This window comes from Chenopodium album, chromosome 3 (genome assembly GCF_948465745.1).
Source record: "Chenopodium album chromosome 3, dcCheAlbu1.1, whole genome shotgun sequence".
In the NCBI taxonomy this organism is placed as follows: Eukaryota; Viridiplantae; Streptophyta; class Magnoliopsida; order Caryophyllales; family Amaranthaceae; genus Chenopodium; species Chenopodium album.
Window position 1 is genome coordinate 16128606 of NC_137836.1, and position 7575 is coordinate 16136180.

General features: G+C 40.1%; 1 non-coding gene across 1 annotated transcript; it reads right to left on the reverse strand.

Annotated features, from left to right (window-relative positions):
• Positions 1-3287: 3287 nt before the first annotated feature.
• LOC145625930 (small nucleolar RNA R71) lies at positions 3288-3395 on the reverse strand. Its single transcript, XR_014110822.1, has one exon. It is a non-coding gene; the product is annotated as a small nucleolar RNA R71 (small nucleolar RNA).
• Between the last annotated feature and the right edge of the window lie 4180 nt (positions 3396-7575).

The following is a 7575-nucleotide window of genomic DNA, read 5'->3' on the forward strand; positions in this document are numbered from 1 at the left end:
CCTCCAATCACAATTCATCTCCTTCTTCCACCAAAATCAGCGCACCTACACCACCGTCAACAACCACCACCAATTAAGCAACCAATCGACCCAAAAATCAGAACAAATTGCAAATTAATCAAGTTCGAGAAAACCTATGAGTGTTTGGCCGAACGTCGAGTTAGAGAGTTTGGGGGTTTTGTTATTCGAAGAGGAGCGGTCGAACATACCCATGGTTCGACCGAACCAACCCCGTAGTTCGGTCGAACCAACCATTGGTTCGATCGAACCATTTCACGAGCCTCGCACATGATTTTTAATGAGGATCGAACGATGATGATGCAATTGGTGTTGATAGCCATTGATTTGGAGCATTGATTTAATGATAATGGTTGATGATGGTGGTATGATAATCGAAAAATAGAGCAGCCATGTTATTCGAAGAAGGGTGTCTGATTGTTTTGTGTATGGGGGATTTGTTTTGTTTTTCTTTTATTTTTATTTTCTTTGTTTTCTTTTCTCTTTTCTTTTCTTATTTTATTTCTTTTATTTTTATTTTTATTTTGGTTTTCTATTTTTTACTTTTCCTTTTTAATTTATTTTATTTTATTTTCTTTTTCTATTTTTTCCCTAGTTTTATTAAGTTAGTATAAATACCCATTTTTTGGGTAATTTAGGGACATTCAATAATCATCTATTCTACTCTCTAATTAGTTTTAGGTTAGGTTAGGATTAGTCTTCATTGGTAGAGAGAGAAAGTGTGGTTTTCTTCATTAATGAAGTTGGATTTTGAAGAAGGAGCTTGTTCAATCCTTTGTAGACCTTCATCTTCAATTAATGAGCAATCTCTTACTCTTTCTCTTAACCTTTGTTTTTTATTTTGCTTATTTGATTTTATTTTTCTTCTTTTCTTATTAATCATGTTGATGCTTATTGATTTGATGATTGATATTGTTTTCAATATGATTTGTGAGTAGTCATCTAGCCAAGGGTGTGGGGATGGTGTAGTTGCTAATTGTTCATGCTTTTAATGTTGGGGTTATGATTAAAGTCTTTGCATGCTTGATATTATTTGGTCTTTCTTGCGAGTGCACATTTTTAGTTGATCAAAGATGAGTCTTTACTAACAAGTAACGGAAGTTGACTTAGTTGAGATTCATTACTATCGATTGTTATTTAATAGTAGCTCCTAGTATATGGTTCTAATGTGGAAACGTAGAGGCTATGTTAGGAGAAGCCAATTGACCCCGGAAGGCGGCTAGATTGGACCCTTTACTTCGATATTCATGCATGTTTATTTTACCATTGATATGCTACTTTGTTATTGTATGGTCAAGCGTCAACTTCACCTACCCATTTCCCTTGGTGCCTTAATGTTTTATTTCTTGTTTTAGCATCTTTAGACTTTAGTTTATTTATCTCCTATTCCGGACTAGCTTAATTGTCGATAACATTTGGTGGTGTTTACCGTTCTCTGTGGTTCGACCCCTATGCTTGCCTTATACTCGTATTAGGTTTGTTTAGGTTGTATAAATTGTATTTGATCTAGGGATAGACAATTGACGACGCGTTTATTCCCTTGTCAACGGTGGTGATTGAGTGATAATTGCTGATGATGATGGAGTATGAACGGTGATGATCATGCGTGCATGGGTGATGAAAGTTCAGAGCAGCAACGAAGAGAAAAGCGATTGAAGGGGGTATATGGATTTCGTGGATCTGATGGGATTTGGGTGATTGAGTGATAATTGCTGATGATGATGGAGTATGAACGGTGATGATGATGCGTGAATGGGTGATGAAAGTTCAGAGCAGCCACGAAGAGAAAAGCGATTTGAAGAAGTAACTTTGTGGAACTTCTTCTCATCTATTCAATGAGCATTTTCTAACTTTCTCTCATCTTTATTTCTTTGCTTAATTCTTAGTTTTTGCTTTTTGTTTGTTTGTTGATTTGAGTAGATTAATTAGTTTGTTTGTTTAATCTTGTTTTTATTCTTATTTTGCCTTGTTTTCCATGTCTTTCTTCATTATGTTAGCTTAGGTCTTGTTCTAGGGAATTGGATGAAGGTTATATTAATGAATTGAATGATTGATTGTGATTAGTATGGAATTGTTTATTGATTATTTTGTATGGGTAATGCTTTTATGGATTAGAATCTTTCTAGCTAATCGATTCTATGCTCTTAATTGTGCTTTCAATCAATTGTGCGATAGTGAGTTGGTTGAGAGCCCTAAATTCTTCCATACCTTTTCTAGGGTAGTTGCACGAGAGTGAATTAGTTTAGTAGGATAATTAACATGCTTAATTGTGCGAGAGTGAGTTAAATGTGTTGATGTTCCTAATCAAGGTCATTTTCATCTATTTGTATGATGTTGTTTAATACATTGATGTGATTGGATTCGACTTTCCCTAGTTTTAGTTGTTTGTTCTTAGTCGTGTTTAGTTTAACCTCTCTCTATCTCATGACCTTTCCTAGTAGTCTAGTTGGCACAAATTAATACACTTAGTCTTTTTGGGTTCGACCCTTTACTTGCCACTAACTAGTTTAGTGTAAGTTTAGGTATTATAAATTTCTAATTTGGTTAGGGTTAGTAGTCCCAATGACCTACTTCCACCCTCAACCAAATTTTGGCGCCGTTGCCGGGGAGGCGGCTTGTTTAGCGTCTATTATTGCTTTTGTTAGAGTCATTTTGCTTTCTTTTCTTTTTGTTTTTTTTTGTTTTATCATCCTTGTCATTTCTAATTGTTTACTTAGCTTTGGTGAATGCTTAGGAGGTCTCAAGGAGAACCCTCACATCAAATTGACCACGAAATCAACCGAACCTTGAGACAAGTCCGTAGGCTTTATCAAGACGAGGGAAGAGGTTTTGGTGATATAGTTGATAGTGAGAGTGATACTTACTCTTCAAGTTCACCACGCGAATCAATGGCAGGACAAAAGAATGATGTTTTGTTTCGTGAGTTCGGAAATTCGGAGGATTATAAGCTCACGGGAGGGATTTTGCTACCCGTCACGGAAACCAACTTCTCAATCCATCCACAATATACTCGAATGGTCCAATCGGAGCAATTTTCCGGAAGTGCAAGTGAGGACCCTATTGAACATTTGGACCGATTTCTTGAATTGTGCGCAATGATGCAAACCAATGAAGTGAGTCAAGACTACATTCGTATGCACCTTTTCCGGCAATCTCTCACCGGACGAGCAAAGAAATGGCTAAAGCAAGTAAAGCCTAACACTCTCACAACATGGAGGGAGGTTGTAAAGGCGTTCTTGAAGCGCTTTATCTCCGAAGAGAAGACCGCCGAAATGAGAAGGAAAATTGCATCATTTGAGAAAGAGGCCTATGAAAGTCTTGGTGAAGCATGGGAGAGATTCAAAGTGTTGGTGCAAGCATGTCCCCACCATGAGTACAATCAAGGGTTGCTCATGCGGTTTTTCTACGACGGATTGGAGCCCATGTCAAGAGCCAATTTGGATGCGGGGGCGGGTGGTCAATTAATCAAGATCCCTCAAAATCAAGTTGAAGCCACAATAGAAGAGGTAGCAAAGAATTACTCTTGGGGGGGCCGAAGAAGAAACGCTCCAAAGAGAGGTGGTATTTATGAATTGGAGAAAGTTGATCAATTACAACATCAAATTAGTCAACTAACAAAAGGGCTGTCCAAGTTGAATACGAGTGTGAATGCAAGTTCAAGTGGTGGAGCAAGCTCTTCTCAAGTTAACTCTTTCTCTTGTCAAAATTGTGGAGGAACAAACCATGATACATCCTATTGTGGAGGTTTAAGCCCCGAACATGTAGCGGCATACAACACAAGGCAAGAGGGATTTAGAGGAAGCGGCGGTGGAGTAGCTTGGAGACAACCACCACCCGGGTTTGTACCTCAACCTCAACAATGGAACCAACAAGCTCAACCTTCCTATAACTCCAACCCTAAATATCAAAATCCACCTCCATCTCAACCCCAAAACCCAAGAGGAATCTATCCAAGGAAAAACCAATACAACAATCAAACCCAAGCACCTCATAGAAACCATCAAGAACAAGCACCTCAAGCGGAGCTAACTCAAACTCAACTCCTTCAAGCCATGCATGCGAAAATGCAATATTTTGGGCAACAAATGCAAGAGATAATAGCTCACAACAAGATGGTTGATTCACAACTAGCTCAATTGGTCGAGAGAACTCCTTTCAATTCACCATCCACTCTACCTTGACAACCACAACCTAACCCATCTCACAATCCAAAACCCGATACATGTAAGGCGATCACATTGAGGTCGGGAACTTCCTATGAAGGACCAAATGAAGGGGATAGTGAGGAAAAGAAGGGAGGAGAGGAGAGTGTGAATGAAAACAAGGGAGGTGAGAAAGAAAAAGGTGATGAGATAGAAGGAGGTTCGGAGAAGAAGAAGCTTGACAATGAGAAGACAACTTCAATTCCTAGTGAGGCTATGAATCTTTATGGACCGGTTCCTTTTACCGGTCGGCTTGCGAAGAGGAAGTTGAATGACAAGTTCACAAAATTTCTTAGTGTCATGAAGAATTTGCATATCAACCTCCCTTTTCTTGAAGTTGTGACACAAATGCCATCTTATTCCAAGTTCCTCAAAGATATTCTCACCAACAAGAGGAATCTCAATGATGAGCTTATCACCCTTCCACATCAAGTGAGTGCTCTTGTCCAACATAAGATGCCCAAGAAGGAAAAAGACCCGGGAAGTTTCACTTTGCCGGTGAAAATTGGGAACATGGAAGCTAGGGGCGCCTTAGCCGATCTTGGAGCAAGTGTTAGTTTAATACCTCTATCCATTGCTCAAAAACTCAATATTGAGATGATCCCTACAAGGAAGACAATCCAATTGGCCGATCGATCGGTGAAACTACCTTGTGGAGAGCTTGAGGATGTTCCAATTCAAGTGGGACACATCTACGTGCCTTGTGACTTTGTAGTGATGGATATGGAGGAAGATGTTAACACTCCTTTGATTTTGGGAAGTGAAGCTCTTAAAACTTTGGGGGCGGTCATCAATTGCAAGAACAACACCATCACTTGTGAAGTGGCCGATGAAAAAATTGTCTTTGAATTTTCGAAGTTGCTAAAGACCCCCATGGTTGAAAAATTCTATAGAGTTGATGTTGTGAATGAAGAGCTAGATCGTTTGGGGAGGGTCGTGATGAGGCCTCAAGATCCAATGATAGAAGCCCTTACATGCAAAGAAGAGTTCCACTCTCAAGAGGCTAAAGAATTTGTCATGGCAATGGAGGAATCCTCAAAGGAGGAAGTTGAACAACAAGTTGAGGTCGAGCTTGATTCTAAGGAGGAGAAATTGAGCCTCCTCCCAAGGTAGAACTCAAGCCCCTTCCCCCTTCTTTGAAATATGCTTTTCTGGATAAGGAGGGAAAATACCCTATTATTGTCAATGCTACCCTAGATAGTCTTAATTTGAAAAAACTTCTTGATGTTTTAAGGAAATATAGGGATGTGATAGGGTATAGCATTGATGATATTAAAGGTATTAGCCCTTCTTTATGCATGCATCGTATTCATCTTGAAGATGATCATTCCACCTCCATTGAACCTCAAAGAAGGTTGAACCCCCACCTTCAAGAGGTTGTGAAGAAAGAAATTTTGAAACTACGTGAGGCGGGCATCATCTATGCTATCTCCGATAGCAAATGGGTTAGCCCGGTTCATGTGGTTCCAAAGAAGGGTGGAATGACCATAATCAAGGATGAAAAGGGAGAGGAAATCTCCACCCGGACGGTGACCGGGTGGAGAATGTGCATTGATTATAGGAGATTGAACAAAAACACCAAGAAAGATCATTTTCCTCTCCCTTTCATGGACCAAATGCTTGAAAGGCTTTCTAACCATGCTTTCTTTTGTTTCTTGGATGGGTATTCTAGATTTTTCCAAATCCCTATCCATCCAAGTGATCAAGAGAAAACTATTTTCACATGTCCATATGGGACATTTGCATACCGAAGAATGCCATTCGGATTATGCAATGCTCCCTCTACTTTTCAAAGATGCATGAATTCCATTTTCTCTGAGATGCTTGAAAAAGAAATTGAGGTTTTCATGGATGATTTTAGTGTTGGTGGCTCGTCTTTTGACACTTGTCTTTTTAACCTTGAAATTTTTTTGAAAAGGTGTCAAGAGACGAGTTTGGTTTTAAATTGGGAAAAGTGCCATTTTATGGTTGAGGAGGGCATTGTCCTTGGCCATAAGGTTTCAAAAAATGGCATTGAAGTAGATCCGGCCAAGGTTTCGGTGATTGAAAAGTTGCCCCCTCCTACTTCCATCACGGGGGTACGGGATTTTCTTGGGCATGCCGGTTTTTACCGAAGGTTTATCAAAGATTTTTCTTCAATCGCCAAACCCTTGACCGAATTACTCAAAAAAGAGGTTGTTTTTTTTACTTCAATGAGGCTTGCCTTGAGGCGTTTCGTAAGCTCAAGGAAGCTCTCATTTCTTCTCCCGTTGTGCAAGCTCCGGATTGGAGCTTGCCTTTTGAGCTAATGTGCGATGCTAGTGACTTTGCAGTAGGTGCCGTTCTTGGTCAAAAGAAACAAGGAAAATCATGTGTCATCTACTATGCAAGTCGGACTCTAGATGAGGCTCAATGGAATTACACAACAACGGAGAAAGAGATGTTATCGGTAGTGTTTGCATTCGATAAGTTTCGGTCCTATCTCATATGCTCAAAAGTTATCGTGTACACGTATCACATCGCGGTGCGGTATCTCATGACCAAGAAAGAAGCAAAGCCTCGCTTGATCCGTTGGGTTCTCTCTCTCCAAGACTTTCACATGGAAATGAGGGACAAGAAGGGAGCGGAGAACTATGTAGCGGACCATTTGTCTAGGCTACCATTTGAGAACAAGGAGGATGTACCGATTAATGATGAGATAGGATTCGAGGCTCTCATGGATTTGGTGTCAACTTCTACCCCTTGGTACGCGGATATAGCCAACTATCTTGCGTGTGGAGTCGTTCCCCCGGAGTACTCTTCTCAATAAAATAAGAAGTTTTTCAAGGAGGTGAGAAGATACTTTTGGAATGACCCATACCTATTCAAGCAATGTGGAGATGGCCTTTATCGGAAGTGCGTTCCAGATCATGAAATTCAAGGTGTTCTTGAGCATTGCCACTCACTACCATGTGGAGGACATGGTGGTGTTAACAAAACAGTGGCAAAAATCTCTCAATCCTTATTGTGGTGGCCGACAATGCATATAGATGCCCACCAATTCGTTGCGCAATGTGATAGATGTCAAAGGAGCGGAGGCATTACCAAGAGGGACGAAATGCCCCAACAAAGTGTTTTAGAAGTTGAACCCTTTGATGTTTTGGGGGTGGATTTTATGAGCCTTTCGTTTCTTCTTATGGGAATCTATATATCTTGGTAGCAGTCGATTATGTGACAAAATGGATTGAAGCCATACCCTCACCTACCAATGATCACAAGGTTGTGCTTAAGCTCCTAAAGAAGATCATCTTTCCTAGGTTTGTTGTTCCGAGGGTGCTAATTAGTGATGGAGGCTCCCATTTCGCCAAAAAGCAATTTGAAGCTCTTCTCAAGAGAT